Here is a 16,160-nt window from a genome sequence, read left to right on the forward strand (position 1 = left end):
TTCATGCATAAGAGTGATCCTTAGGCTGGCTATCTGTGTGGTTCAACCCCAACCATAACACATGAGTTGCTATGTAGGTGCTGACCATGTGAAGCAGAATTTGCCTCAGCATCATTTGGTGCCTGGTGAGATCTCCCTGTGGATATGCTGCACACGAAACTTATTGGAACCTGCTCTGATGTTTGAAGCTGGCCACTGGGTGTGTTGGATCTGGGCCTCTTGGAAGGGGTTCAGCTGCAGGCCAATATGAGATGCTGCCTGTGACCAACTCTCAGCAACCTTTTTGGAGCAGTCACAATAGGGCTTCTCCTTTAAATCCTTTGATATAAGACATCTCTTCAGCTAGTCTTTAGTTGGTTACTCTGGATTATTGTTCTGTAATTTAGTTGTAATTTCAGTTTGGTCCTGATAGGAGGTGAGTATAGTTTCCATCTATCCTGCTGCCATATTGGATCTCCGATATTTCACTTTCTGTTTCCCTACCTTGTGACTCTCTTTTATACTCCCACAGTTATCTTTGGCTTCTATCCTATCACCTTCTATAATTTCACATTCATGTTGATGACCATTCCAACACCCTAAAATTTCTTAATCTGTTCAGTTCCAATAGGCTTAGCACATCCATGATAGTGCTTTTCACATTCTGTCTTCTAGTAGTTAAATAAATATTGGCTTTCCCCACTATGTTTTCTCCTTGAGGACAGTTATCATGTTTTTTTCGTAACCATTTTAGGACAGTGACTTGCATTGTATATGCCCAACAGAGAGGTATAATCTTGTACTTATTAAGAGCATAAACTCTTGAGTCAGGATATTAGGGTTTAAACTCTAGCTTTGCAACCTACTAACTATATGTCCATGGGAACGTTATCAAGCTCTCTATGCTTCAGTTCCTTATATATAAAATGGGGATATTAACATTATGTACCTCAAGGAGTTATTGAAATGATTATACTTAGATGAATTATTGGCACAAAACTAATAGAATACTTACTAATAACAATTTCTTTCATAAAGTGTAAGCAAAATGGATTCTAATGATTAGACTGGACTGATGGTTACCAGAGGGAAGAGAGAGGGGTTAGAGAAGATGGGTGAAAATGGTGAAGGGATTAAAAACTAAAAATTGGTAGTTACAAAATAGTCATGGAAATGTAGAATACAGCATTGGGAATAGAGTCAATAATATTGTAACAACTATGTACAATGCCAGGTGGGTACTTGATATATCAGTGGGATCACTTTGTAAAGTATATTGTCATCTAACCACTATTCTGTACACCTGAAACTAATGCAAAATAGCTGAAGGCCAGGCGCTGGTAGGCTGCAGGGGCTCCGTGGACAACGCCTCTGATGGCGGAGTGAGGGGACCCTGTGCTTTCAGGCTCCCGAGACCAGTGTGTAGTTTGGACTAATTGCAGACAGAACATCTCAGTGAGCAGCTGGACACTGGCAGGAGTTTAGCCATGGCACTGCTGGATTAGAGAAAAACCATCTGGGAACAACCTGTTTCGTGAGGATAGTGGAGGAAAAAGGGACGAAACAGGATTCCTGACTGGGGTGGCTGCCTGAGCTGTGGCTGGAAGGACAAAGGCTTTTTGGCGACCACAGGCTTCCACAGAGGGGAGTCAAGAGGAGAGTGGATCTCTGTCCGCTGGCAGAGATGAGACTTGACCAGGTGGCATTGGCGCTGGAAGACGGGAGACAGCATGCTGCTGTGCAAATGAGAACATAATTTTTCCTTTGTATTTTTCTCTTGTGAACTGCGGAGAGAGGGGGGAAAGTTTGGGGGTGAAAAGACATTCTTGAGGGGCGCAGGCACAGAGGTGTGCTCATCCACTCCCCAACCCTCCCCTTGGGTCGCGCAGGCGTGCACAGGGAAATGCCCTCATTCACTGGACCAGGTGCACGGGGCGCAGGTCCAGGAGCCCCTCGGACATGCCTGATCAGACATAATTTCAGCGCCAAAACAGGCATAGGGAGGGCCCACTGGACACGTGGAAGACCGTGTGCAGCCACCCCTGACCAGCTCCAGTGGGCACCAGGCCGGAGCACAGACCACTTGCTCAGGCTCTGCTTGTGCCTGCCCAGGTAGGTGCGGAAAAGACAGGTGGCTACTGCGCGGGAACAGCGGGCGGGAGCGACTCACAGATGCACACTTCCACTGTGCACAAGTGTCCAGGGCCCCGCCTTAAGAGGTGAGAGACCAACTCCAAGAGCTCGGCTCAGCAGGACCGAGGCTAACTCTCAGGCCATTTTTCGCGTGCACAGGAACGTGAGCGCAAGAGCACCTTGGCCCGGCTTCAATAGTCGCCAATCTCTCAATTTCAATGTGCAAGAGTGTCCGGGGCCCAGCCCTGGGAGGCGAGAGACCAATGCCCAGAGCGTAGCTCGGCAAGCCTGAGGCAGGCTCTCGGGCCGCCTAGCGCGCACAGGGGCACGTGTGCAAGGGCACCCCAGCTAGTTCCAATGGGCACCAAAGGAACACGCCATGCCAACCACCACAGGCGCACACTGCTGCTTCAAGAAATAGGGACCTCTGACCTGCCTCATTAGACCAGCTGTGGACACAGAAAAAAAAGATGACACACAAAAGATGAACTGAGTAAAAATATTCCTTTTTTTTTTTCCTTTTCCTTTTTCTTCCTTAAAGGGGAAGGGAAGGAAGGAAAAGGGGAAAAAAACGAACAAGCTATATCTCTCATTTGTCTCATACAATCTCTCCTTCTCATCTTTCCTCTTTAATTGTTGTTTATTTGTTTGTGGGTCTAGTTTAGCCTCCCTTTCACTCTAAATAAATAGAATATAACTACTATATAAATCCAATACTATACAATCCCACTTTCCTAATATATTCTGCATTCTTCCCTCCTTTTTTCTATAGTTATTAACATACAATATAAATATTACATACTGTCTTGCACAGTCTCAACTATTATTAATCTATCATACTCTCTCTGAAAAATCATATTTTTCCTCCTTTAAAAAAACTCTTATCTATTCTTCCTATAGTATAAAAATTCTAATCTCTCTACATTTATATTAATACTGGCTCATTGGCTGACGATAGCGGGATAGAGGGTGGGGGATATTTTTGAGGGTGTGGGTCTCCTGCCTGGGCTGTGTGTTTATGTTTTTATTAGCATCTCCACAAAAGAACTAAAGACAGTGTGGACAGAGTGACTCTCAATCAAATAGCCAGAGGGAAGATCCCACCAAAGAGCATCTAAAATATAAACAGACAGCATAAACAAACGATATAAAGGGTACCCCAGAAACATCAGGCTCAGGAGATCAAAGAGACTGCAACACCGCAATTCACAGATCTCCTATAAAGAATCTCATACCACAAAGGTTGGAAGTAAAAGTAGACAAATCCAAGAAACAAAAACAAACAAGAAGAATCGAACATGGGAAGATGCAGAAACAACCTCTCAATGAAAAGAAAATAGGAATCCCCAGAAAGAAAGGTAGATGGAATAGACATAGCCCAAATGTCAGACACAGAATTTAAAACAATGGTGGTGAAGAAGCTCAATATACTCGACAATCTTAAAAACAACTACGACAGCCTCCAAGGAAGTTACCAACAGCTCCAAGAAAATTACAGGGAACTTGCAGAGAACTACACCAACATAAAAAAAGACATAGAAACTATCAACAAAAACCAGGAAGAAATGAAGAACTTAAACTCTGAACTGAAATACACAGTAGAATCAGTCAAAAGCAGACTAAATGAAGCAGAAGGTCGGATTAGTGAGTTAGAATATAATATAGAAAAAAATTCCCAGACGGTACAACAAAATGAAAAAAGATTGAAAAAGTATGAAGAAGAGGTAAGGCAATTACAAGATAACATAAGAAAAAAAAAATATGAGAGTCATCAAAATTAAAAGAGGGTTCAGAAAAACAAGGAATAGATAAACTGATAGGAGAAATAGTGACAGAAAATTTTTGCCAACCTGATGAGAGAAAAAGTTATGCAAGTCCAGGAAGCACAGAGAGTTCCAATAAATAGGAACCCCCCCCAAAAAAAAACTCCAAGGCACATCATAGTTAAAATGGCAACATTCCAAGACAAAGAGAGAATCCTAAAAGCAGCAAGAGAAAAACAGCAAATAACTTACAAGGGAGCTCCAATAAGGCTATCGACCAATTTTTCAACAGAAACACTACAAGCCAGAAGGGAATGGTCAAAAATATTTCCAGCAATGAAAAACAGAGGCCTACAATGAAGACTATTCTACCCAGCAAGGCTTTCATTCAAAATGGAAGGTGAAATAAGGAGTTTCTCAGACAGAGGAAGACTAAAAGAATACATCTCCACCAAACCAGCATTGCAAGAGATGCTAAAGGGAATGTTCTAAGAAAAAGGAAGAGAAAAAAAAAAAAAAAGAGGAGAGGAACAGAGGTACAAACGGAAATGAATAAATATGTGTCAATAATAACCTTAAATGTAAATGGATTAAATGCTCCAATTAAAAGACATAGGGTAATGGGATGGATAAGAAAACAGGACACACATATTTGCTGTCTACAAGTAACATACCTCAAAACAAAAGATTTATACAGATTTAAAGTAAAGGGATATAAAAAAATATTCCAAGCAAACGGACCTGAAAAAGAAAGCTGGGGTAGCAGTCCTAATATCAGACAAAACGTATTTCAAAGCAAGGGCAATAAAAAGAGACAAAGAAGGACATTTCATAATACTTAAAGGAACAATCAATCAAGAAGATATAACACTGATAAACATATATGCACCCAACATAGGAGCACCCAAATACATAAAGCAAATACTAGAAGACCACAAAAAGGATATTAACAACATAACACTCATAGTAGGGGACTTCAACACTCCATTATCAACAATAGACAGATCATCGAAGCAAAGAAACACCAAGGATATACAGGCACTGAACAACACACTAAACCACATGGACTTAACTGACATATATAGAATTTTTCACCCCAAAGAAGCAAAATGTACATTACTTTAAAATGCACATGGGACATTTTCAAAGACAGACTGCATGATAGGACACAAAACAAGCCTCAACAAATTCAAAAACATTGAAATCACATCAAGCATCTTTTCAGACCACAATGACTTGAAACTAAAAATCAACCTCAGAGCAAAAATCAAAGACAATCAAACTCATGGAGAATGAATAACACGCTATTAAATATTGAAGGGGTTATCAATGACATCAAAGAAGAAATCAAGACATTTCTGGAAACTAATGACAATGAACACACAACAGCCCAAAACCTATGGGACACAGCAAAAGCAGTCCTAAGAGGGAAGTTGATAGCAGTACAGGCATATCTGAAAAGGATAGAAGAATCACAAATAAAAAATCTAACACTAAAGCTACAAGAACAAGAACAACAACAACAAATAAAGCCTAGGGCAAGAAAAAGGAAGGAAATCATCAAGATCAGAGCAGAATTAAATGACACAGAGATTAAACAAACAATCCAAAAATTCAATAAAACTAGGAGCTGGTTCTTCAAAAAAATAAACAAAATCAACAAGCCTCTATCCAGGCTCATCAAGAAAAAAAGAGAGAAGGTCCAAATAAACAAAATCAGAAATGAAGGAGGAGAAATCATGACTGATACCACAGAAATACAAAGGATTGTAAGAAATTACTACAAACAACTGTGTGGCAAAAAAAATTGACAACCTAGAAGAAATGAATGAATTTCTAGAAACATATAACCTTCCAAAACTGAATCAAGAAGAGGTAGAAAGTCTCAACAGACCAGTAACAAAGAAGGAAATTGAAACAGTAATCAAAAATCTCCCTGCACACAAAAGCCCTGGACTGGATGGCTTCACAGGCGAATTTTACAAAACATTCAGAGAAGAACTAACTCCTACCCTCCTCAAGCTATTCTGAAAAATCCAAGAAGACGGAAAAGTCCCAAACTCTTTCTATGAAGCCAGTATTACCCTAGTCCCAAAACCAGGTCAAGACACAACAAAGAAAGAAAAGTATAGACCAATATCACTTATGAAAATAGATGCTAAAATCCTCAATAAAATATTGGCACACAGGATCCAGCAATACATCAAAAAGGTCATACACGACGATCAAGTGGCATTCATCCCAGGGATGCAAGTATGGTTTAATATTCGCAAATCAATAAATATAATACATCACCTAAACAAAATGAAAGACAAAAATCACATGATCATATCAATAGATGTTGAAATAGCATTTGATAAAGTACAACACACATTTATGATGAAAACACTCACCAAAATGGGAATAGAGGGAGCATACCTTAACATCATTAAGGCTATATATGAGAAGCCTGAAGCCAACATCATACTCAATGGACAAAACTGAAATTATTCCCCCTGAAATCAGGAACTAGACAAGGCTGTCCACTCTCTCCACTTCTATTCAACATAGTGTTGGAAGTCCTAGCCACAACAATCAGACAAGAGAAAGAAATAAAAGGCATCCAAATTGGGAAAGAAGAAATAAAACTATCATTATATGCAGATGACATGATAGTATACCTAGAAAATCCTATAAACTCCACTAAAAGACTTCTCAATATGATAAGTGAATTTTGCAAAATAGCAGGGTAAAAAATAAATATACAGAAATCTAAGGCATTTCTGTACACCAACAATAAAATATCGGAGACATAGACAAAAAATTAAATACCATTTACTAGAGTAACAAGAAAAATAAAGTACCTAGGAATAAACTTAACCAAAGAGATAAAAGACCTGTACACTGAAAATTATGCAACATTGAAGAAAAAAATTAAGGAAAAATCAAATAAATGGAAACAAATACCATGTTCTTGGATGGGAAGAATCAACATCATCAAAATGGCCATACTACCCAAAGCAATTTACAGATTCAATGCAATCCCTAATAAAATACTAATGACATATTTCACTGACCTAGAACAAATACTTCAAAAATTCATATGGAACCTAAAAAAACCCGAAATAGCAAAAACAACTTTGAAGCAGAAGAACACAGCAGGAAGAATCACGATACCAGACATCAAACAATATTACAAAGCCTCTGTGATCAAAACAGTCTGGTACTGGCATAAGAACAGACATATAGACCAGTGAAACAGAATAGAGGGCCCAGAAATAAACCCAGGCCTCTATGGTCAACTAATATTTGATAAAGAAGAAAGGAACATAAAATGAAGTGAGAAGAGCCTCTTTAACAAATGGTGCTGGGAGAACTGGACAGGGACTTGCAAAAAAATGAAACTAGACCACGAACTTACAGCACACATGAGAATAATCTGAAGATGGATCAAAGACTTAAATGTAAGCCATGACCATAAAAGTCTTAGAGGAAAACATAGGCAGGAAAATTTCAGATATCCCACATAACAATATCTTCACGGATACATCTCCTAAGGCAAGATAAACAAAGGAAAAAATAAACAAGTGGGACTACATCAGACTAAAGAGTTTCTGCTCAGCAAAAGAAAATGTTAGCAAGGTGGAAAGGAAACCAACCATATGGGAAAACATATTTACCAATGATATCACAGACAGACAGGGGACTGATCTCCAAAATATATAAAGAGCTTATATGACTCAACATCAAGAAAACAAACAACCCAATTAAAAAATGGGCAAAGGACCTGAACAAATACTTCTCCAAAGAGGACATACAGAAGGTCCATAGACACATGAAAAAATGCTCAACATCATTGGCCATCAGAGAGATGCAAGTAAAAACCACAATGAGATACCACCTTACACCTGTCAGAATGGCCATCATCAACAAATCAACAAACAACAAATGCTGGCGAGGATGTGGAGAAACAGGAACCCTAATGCACTGTTGGTGGTAATGCAGACTGGTGCAGCCACTATGGAAGACAGTATGGAATTACCTCAAAAAACTAAAAATGGAACTGCCATTTGAACCAGTGATTCCACTGCTAGGATTATACCCGAAAAATCCTAAAACCCTAATTCAAAAAAACGTATGCACCCCTATGTTCATAGCAGCCCTGTTTACAATAGCTAAACACTGGAAACAGCCTAAGTGCCCATCTGTAGATGAGTGGATCAAAAAACGGTGGTACATCTACACAATGGAATACTATGTAGCAGAAAAAAAGAAGGAACTCCTGCCATTTGCGACAACATGGATGGAACTAGAGAGAATTATGCTAAGTGAAATAAGCCAGGCAAAGAAAAAAAAATACCATATGATATCACCTAATACAGGAAACTAAAGAACAATACAAACAAATGAACTAAATAGGACAAAGAGCAGAATAGCAGTCAATAGGCGGGGAAGGGAGAGAAGAGGGATAAGTAAGGGAAGGGTTTAGTCAAGGAACATGTATAAATGACTCATGGACATGGACAACGGGGAGGGATATGATTGTGGGAGAGGGGATGGACTGCGTGGGGGGGAGCAATGGGCGGAAAATGGGACAACTGTAATTGAAAAACCTGAAAATAAAAGATAATAAATAAATAAATAAATATAATAAAAATAAAATTTAAAAAAACTAATGCAAAATAATCTGAAATCAAAATGTAATTGAAAAATAAAATTTAAATGGGAGCTCTGATTATTAGGAATAAAAATACTAAGATATAGTCATTTTTAAGTAGAAATTGAAAGAAAGTGAATTAACAAACAAATTTTTATTGTCATATCTGTACTTTCCACTGAGTAGATGTCAATATATTATTGTCAGAGACTCTTTTATTTGTTCACTATCATTGCATGATGACATCATTAGAAAGTTGCAGTGAGAATGTACATCATTAAAGTTTGGATAAAATATAATATACTTCTAAAATCTAAACAGTTTTAACTAATACTATATTACTAAACATTTATGTTATCAAGTCAGGTTCTGAGCATAGGTGGCATAAGTTACCACTTGTGTGATGTAATGAGTGATGCTCTGAAATACCATTTTTCCAAACGCATTTTTCCATACTTCTGTCAAATGTCCTGATAGTATCAATAGTCAGAACTTGGGTTTGTTAGCTTAAGTCATGTTTCCAGTTGCAACAGGTAAAATCCCCCACCCCCAGATACTTTATCAGAGTAGCTCTTGCATAGCTAAGGATTCCCTAAATGAGCAGGATATGGGACTTGAAAGTACAGATGCAAATTGATATAACTTATTTACATGAATTCTTTGCTGTGTAGGGTAGATAGGCTTGCTTGACAGAAGAGGGCTAGCTGGGGTAAGAGGATTTTGAAATCAAGACTTTATGGAAAGAAAGGGAGAGAGTATTTAAGAGAAATGAACCTGTTTTACATAATCTTGTTCAGACTTTTTTCTGTATTTACACACACACACACACACACACACACACGTGCATATTCTTTCTGGATACTTAATTGTCAGTAATTTTGGAAGAAATCAATATATTGGCAGCAAATCACAAAATAATATATGAAACATTAAAATTTTAGGAGGAAGAGGCCAAAAGTTAAGTAAAGAACATGTTAACGAACAAAAAGAATGTATTTCAACTCTCACAAAACATTCCTTTATTTTAAGATGGATAAAGGAAGATAAAACGTACTTGAAAGAGCTCAAAGTAAATGTACTCATTTTTTTTTCCCCTGGAGACAAGCATCCAGAGATACTGTAGATTTGATTTTTTTAATAAAAATATAAATGCTTATGCAATTATGTATGTGCCTAGATGCAGAGAGAGACAGAAAGAACACTTAGAAACTTATATCAGAGTATGAGACAGAACTACCAAAGCCTTGTTATTATAAGACAGATTGTAGTAAAGCTTGTGATGTTTGTAGAGTTTCATAAATTTCAAGTATAGCTGATGTATTTTCCAGACCTAACATGTTATGTACTTGTTAGTATATCTCATGAGCAAACCACATTTTAAAAATAACTATCATTTTTTATTTACCTTGTGGTATGATGTGACTGTCAAATATTTTGATTATAAATATTTTTTTCTGGTATACATGAAACTAAAAAATTTTTCACAGAAAATAGAAAAATATCCAAAAATGAAAGACAACGTACTGACTGGGAGAGCATATTAACCAATGATAAATCCAATAAGGAGTTAATATCCAAAATTTATAAAGAACCCATACAACTTATCACACAGACAAAAATCCAATTAGAAAATGAGCAGAGGATCTCTGTAGACACTTCTCCAAAGAGGGCATAAAGATGGCTATCATCAAAAAATCAACAAACAAGTGTCAGTGAAGAATGGAAAAGAAGGGGGCTCTCATGCACTGTTGGTGGGAATACAGATTGGTGCAGCCTAATGGATAGCAGTATACAGATTCCTCAAAAAATTAAAAATAGAACTGCTTTATGACCCAGTGATTTCACTTCTGGCAATTTATCTGAAGAGACCCAAAACACTAATTTAAAAGAATAAGCGGACTTCCGGCCAAGATGGAGGCTTAGACGGACACGCTAGGTCTCCCTCTACAACTATACAGGAATACAACTACTTCAAAACAAAGGATAACTAGAAATTCCAGAAAATAAAACTACACGGAAGTCCAACATATGAAGTTATAAACCAGCGGTGCCATTTGGGCAGGTAAGAGTTAAAGAGGGCAGTGCTGTTTGCGGTTGCACCCGGAGCGGCGGGCGGCGAGGAATCCCGGCTGCGCAAGCCCCTGGCGGTGCACGACCCCGGCGAGGAGTCCCGGCTACGCAAGCCCCTGGCGGTGCGCGACTCCGGCGCTGGGGAGAGCGGCCGCCGCATCGCCTTGAACAGTGAGGCCCAGGGGGACGGGAGGACGGATCCCGGTCTCCTAGCTGAATAACTGTGTGAATCCATCTTGGACCCCCGCCCCCAAAGAAAGCACCACAGGGCTGCGAAATAGGTCGCGGACAGGCAGATGCCAGTCGCTGATTTGTGACGCCAAACGGTGCCCGCCGGTCGCTGGGTCATTACGAGTACACAGGCACTGCCCCCGACAGCCGGCCCAAGAAAACAAAACGCATCTGTCAAAATGAGGCAGACAACTATAGAAATACCGGTGACACAACTCACCAGACAGCAGATAGAGAACCTGACAGATGAACAGATAAGAAACCTGTCAGAGGCTCAGTTCTGGGCCATTGTTATCAGGTGGCTTACAGAATTCACAAAAGAGCAGGAAAAAGATAAGAAAGAAGCGAAAAACTTTCATAACGAAAGGAACAAAACCGCATACGAGATAGAAGGTGAGAAAAAATCCAGAGTTCATTTCAACAAACTGGAATATGGAGAAGGAACAAGCAGTCAACCAATGCAGCGAGAGGAAATGGGAAGCAACAATGAGAGGATCAGAAACCTCTGGGACAGCTATAAAAGGCCCAACATAAGAATCATTGGTTTGCCAGAGAATGAGGAAGATGAACTAGAACTTGAAAAATTGAGTGAAAATATAATAAAGGAGAACTTCCCAGACTTGGGGAAGGGAATAGACTTGCAGGTCCAGGAAGCAAGGAGAGTTCCCAAGAGACTGGACCCAGGGAGAACCACTCCAAGACACATTATAATCAAAATGTCAAAAATTAAAGATAAAGAGAGAATCTTAAAAGCAGCAAGAGAGAAGAAAAGAATTATGTACAAAGGGGTCCCAATTAGACTATCAGCTGACTTCTCAAGGGAGACCCTACAGGCAAGAAGGGACTGGCAAGAAATATTCAAAGTAATGAAAATCCAAAACCTACAACCACGAATACTCTATCCAGCGAAATTGTCATTCAGAATAGAAGGACAGAGAAAGTGTTTCCAGGACAAAATAAAACTGAAAGAGTTCATTAGATCCAAACCACTGTTATATGAGATGTTAAAGGGACTGGTTTAAAAAAACAGAAGCTAGGGAGATGAAACAAAGGCAAACTAAATAGGCAACGAGAGTGGAAAAGGAACTGTGGGTACGGGAAGCATATTGGGGGGAGGTCAACAGGGAGGGGGAATGGGGAAAGGGAGGGAGATGATATAGGAATTGGGGATCAAGGTAGGAGGGAATGGAATAGACGGAGAGAGGTTGGGAGGAACTGTATGCACAACTAATGGACATAATCTAAAAGGGGGGGACAACTGGAGGGAGGGGGGCCACCGGGTGGAGGGGAGCAGAGGGAAGGGAAATTGGCACAAATGTAATATTTTAATCAATAAAACACATTAAATCTGAAAAAAAATAAAAATAAAATATTCTTGTTGTTAAAAAAAAAAAAAAGAATAAGCACCACTATGCTCACTGAAGAATTATTTACAATAGGCAAGATGTGAAAACATCAATAGATGAATGAATAAAAAGCTGTACACATATACAATGGAATATTACTTGGCCTTTAAAAAAATGGAATCTTACCATTTGTGGTAGCATGGATGGGCCTAGAGTGTATTATGCTAAGTGAAATAAAAAATAAATATTGTATTATTTCATTTATGTGGAGTCTAAAGAATATAATTAAGCAAAAAAACAAAACAAAACAAAACAAAACAAAACAGAAACAGACTCAAAGACATAGAGAACTGACTGGTGGCTGCCAGAGGGTATGGGGACTGGATGGAAAATGTAAAAGGATTAAGGAATACAAGTGTATACTTATAAAATAATCATAGGGATCTGAATTATAGCATAGGATATATAACCAATAGTATTGTAATAACTATTATATGTTATGGTGCCATGTAGGTACTGGAAATATGAGGGGGAACACTTTGTAAAGTGTATGATTTTCTAACCACTATGCTGTACACCTGAAACTAATATAAAATAATATTGAATGTAGATTGTAATTGAAAAATAAAATTAAACATATTTTGCCTATAAATTTGTCTTTTTTCCCAGTTTTTCTATTTTATATCTTTCTCTACATTTATTATACTTTACTAATTACTATGGCACTTCATCTTTTTTTTAAATAACCAACATTTACAGTTTTAAGATGCTTTTAAATTTTGTTTATGTCTTGCAACTTAGCATTCAACTTGAAGTTATATATATAAGCAATGAATATATATTAATTCTTTTATTCAGGGTGACGATAAAACTATATCTGAAAAAAAGATAAGAAACTGTCCTTTTAAACTATTGTTTCTGTATTTCACTTTATTATTTCTCCTAACTTGACAACAAACCGTTGGATTTTCCCTTTGGGTTACATGCTACGATAATGTATATATAGTCATGTGTGGCATAACTGCATAACTGTCAACTATGACAGAATTTACAGTGGTTGTCTCAGCTTAAAAGCAATAAGCTATACCATATAGCCTAGGTGTGTAGTGGGCTATACCAGCTATATTTGTGTAAGTACACTCTTTGATATTTGCACAATAATGAAATTGCGTAAGGATGCATTTCTTAGAATGTATCCCTACTGTTAAGCTGTGGATGAATGTATCTGTATTTATATGTCAATCTACACACATACATATATACATATATTATATTTATGTTATAGATTTCCAGTAATAGTTACAAAACTCAAAAGCCTTACTGAAGTCCTGAAACTTGATACGGATTGCCTCTCTAAAACTTCTATCAAACAACGCACTAAATGTAGAACAGTGAGAACATTTTTTTAATAGTCAGGAACGAGTCAAGGATGTACACTATTAATACTAATGGAGCCCAAGGCAATGAATAAAACCACTGGAAAGAATTAAGAGGTACAATTAATATGAAAAAAAATGCAAAACTATGTAGAGAAAATGATCACTTATCTTGAAAATTCAAGAGAATCAATGGATGAACTATTAAAATTATGTAATAGGAGTTCAACAAGATGGTCAGATGCAAGATCAACATCAATAATGATTCAAGGCCAATATCAAAGCTTCCTTAGTTATCAGCCATCATTATGTTTACTGGTGTATTATCTGCAAAATGGCAGACAAGGAGGACTTTAATTCTATCTTTAGATATTTTTAAAAGGAGAAAGTGTGAAAATAAAAACAATTTTAAAATGCAGTGGGTTGCTGTGTTCACCGATTTACTCCATTTAAACTTGTCCACTTTTTCACATATAAAAAGAAAGTGATTTCTAGTTCTTTAAACTTTCCTTTATTCAACAACTAATGAAGACCATGTATTGTGCTTAATATAATGGATACAATGGCAATCATGACAGACATAGTCTCTTCCCTTCTGGAGTTTACTCTAAAGTGAGAGAGACATATTATAAACAAATAGCAAAATTATTACATAGTATAAGACATTTAAACAGAAATGATCAGTGGGTTTAACAGGAAATAATGTGCTTGAGGGAGAAATTTAAAATGTGCTTCATTCTTCTTTCTTAAGATTGAAGAAGCTACTCAGAGTCTTTTTTGGGTCCATATAAATTTTTGAAATATTTGTTCCAGATCTGTGAAATATATGATTGGTATTTTAATAAGAATTGTGTTCAATATTTAGATTGCTTTGGTTAGTATGGACATTTTAATGATGTGAATTTTTCCAATCCATGAACATGGTATAATGTTTCCATTTATTTGTATCTTCCTTAATTTCTTTTTCCAGTGTTCTATAGTTTTCAAAGTACAGGTCTTTTACCTCGTTGGTTAAATTTATTCCTAGGTACTTTATTTTTCTTGTTGCTATAATAACTGAGTATTTTTCTTAGTTTCTCTTTCTGATATTTCATTGTTGGTATATAAAAATGCCATCAATTTCTGATATTGACTATCTATCTCACTATTTTGCCAAATTTGTGTATTAAGTTAAGTAGTTTTTTGGTGGAGATTATAGGGTTTTCTGTGTACACTATCATGAACTCTATGAGTAATGAGAGCTTTACTTCTTCTTTTCCAATTTGAATGTTTTTTATTTCTTTTTCTTGTTTGATTGCTGTGACTATAATTTCCAGTACTATGTTGAATAAGGGGGTAAGAGTGGACACTCTTGCCTTGTTCCTAATCTTAGGGGAAAAATTTTAGTTTTTGCCCATTGAATCTAATGTTAGCTGTATGAGTCTAATATATGGCTTTTATTATGTTGCATTATGTCCCCTCTATTCCCACTTTCTTGAGTTTTTATCATAAATGGGTGCTGAATTTTATAAAATGCTTTTTCATCATCTGTTGAACACAATAAACGATATCATAGTGTTACAGAAACAGGGGAGTCCAAAAATCCCCAGAGCTTGCAGCTGGGGGATGGGGAGAAGGAAGCAGCTTTTGGAATGCCTCCACATGCCTGAGGCTGGTGGCTAGTGTCTTTCTTATGCAAATGGCTTTAATGCATCCAAAGCCTCAGGCAGATGGGAGGAGTCTTGAACCAGGGGACGGTATGGAAAGCACACAGAGCCTACGTAAGGGTCTGTGAATGGTCAGAACTGTTTGCAACGCTCACTGCGTCAGATGACACAGTCAGGGATATATAAGCAGCTGCAGACATTTTAGACTCAGACTCTCTCTCTCTGGCTCTCGCTCGTGCTCTCTCTCTGAGACTCTCGCTCTCTGACTCGGGCTCTCACTCGCGCTCTGGCTCTGGCGCTCTGACTCTGTCTCTGGCACGCTCGCGCGCTCGCTCTCGCGCTCTCGCTCGTGTGCTTCCTCCACGTGGCTTGGTGAAGGGGCCTTCTCCATGTGGCTTGGAGAAGGGGTCTCCAGGCTGCGTTAAGAGGCTCTCGCCATGCGGTTTTGAGAAGGAAAGGAGATCTGCGCAGTTTGCAGGAAGAAGACAGTTTGCAAGGAGGCTGAGAATCCAGGCGGTCCTGCATTCAGAGCTGGAGGGCACCACAGCACAGAAAGGACCTCCCCAATCAGATTGAATGATTGGCAGCTGCTGGTAAAGCTGAACTGTGTTTGGAAAGTAGGGAAACAGTTTCTCTGACTTTCCTAAAACTAGCCTGGTTTGGAAGGGGGGGAGGCAAGGATATGTGTTTGTGGGTATTTTAAAGAGCATAAGACTTAACAACAGAAATCTGCAAATAACTAAATCTATATAACTGTTAAATAAACAATTCTTTTTCTTTTCACCAAACTCTGGTATTGAGAGTTATAATTTTGGCGGCGGGCAATCGGGCCCCTAACTAAATAGCCCGTGGGTTTGTTTTCAATTGGAGCAGCCCAGGGGTTCTGTAACAATAGTATGCTACAAAGCCACTGTAATCAAAACAGTCTGGTACAGGCATAAAAACAGACACAAAAATCAATGAAACAGAATAGAGAATCC

The 16,160-nt window shown here is 38.2% G+C and overlaps 1 protein-coding gene across 1 annotated transcript in view; it reads right to left on the reverse strand.

Moving 5' to 3' along the window:
• Positions 1-16,160, reverse strand: part of RNF128 (ring finger protein 128) — a 193,923-nt gene that overhangs the window by 168,197 nt on the left and 9,566 nt on the right. The gene's annotated exons all lie outside the window — the stretch shown is intronic.

The sequence above is a fragment of the Furipterus horrens genome, unplaced genomic scaffold (assembly GCF_987537825.1).
Source record: "Furipterus horrens unplaced genomic scaffold, mFurHor1.1.pri manual_scaffold_17, whole genome shotgun sequence".
Taxonomy (NCBI): Eukaryota; Metazoa; Chordata; class Mammalia; order Chiroptera; family Furipteridae; genus Furipterus; species Furipterus horrens.